Consider the following 855-nt stretch of genomic DNA (forward strand, 5'->3'; position numbering starts at 1 on the left):
GAAAATTGGCTAGCCATAAGTAGGAAGCTGAAACTGGATCCTTTCCTGACTCCTTATACGAAAATTAATTCAAGATGGATTAGAGACTTAAATGTTAGACCTAATACCATAAAAACCCTAGAAGAAAACCTAGGTAATACCATTCAGGACATAGGCATAAGCAAGGACTTCATGTCTAAAACACCAAAAGCAACGGCAACAAAAGCCAAAATTGACAAATGGGATCTCATTAAACTAAAGAGCTTCTGCACAGCAAAAGAAACTACCATCAGAGTGAACAGGCAACCTACAGAATGGGAGAAAATTTTTACAATCTACTCATCAGACAAAGGGCTAATATCCAGGACCTACAAATAACTCAAACAAATTTACAAGAAAAAAACAACCCCATCAAAAAGTGGGCAAAGGATATGAACAGACATTTCTCAAAAGAAGCCATTCATACAGCCAACAGACACATGAAAAAATGCTCATCATCATTGGCCATCAGAGAAATGCAAATCAGAACTACAATGAGATACCATGTCACACCAGTTAGAATGGCAATCATTAAAAAGTCAGGAAACAACAGGTGCTGGAGAGGATGTGGAGAAATAGGAACACTTTTACACTGTGGGATTGTAAACTAGTTCAACCATTATGGAAAACAGTATGGCGATTTCTCAAGGATCTAGAACTAGAAGTACCATATGACCCAGCCATCCCATTACTGGGTATATACCCAAAGGATTATAAATCATGCTGCTATAAAGACACATGCACACGTATGTTTATTGCGGCACTATTCACAACAGCAAAGACTTGGAATCAACCCAAATGTCCATCAGTGACAGACTGGATTAAGAAAATGTGGCA

The sequence above is a fragment of the Theropithecus gelada genome, chromosome 3 (assembly GCF_003255815.1).
Source record: "Theropithecus gelada isolate Dixy chromosome 3, Tgel_1.0, whole genome shotgun sequence".
NCBI classification, from domain to species: domain Eukaryota; kingdom Metazoa; phylum Chordata; class Mammalia; order Primates; family Cercopithecidae; genus Theropithecus; species Theropithecus gelada.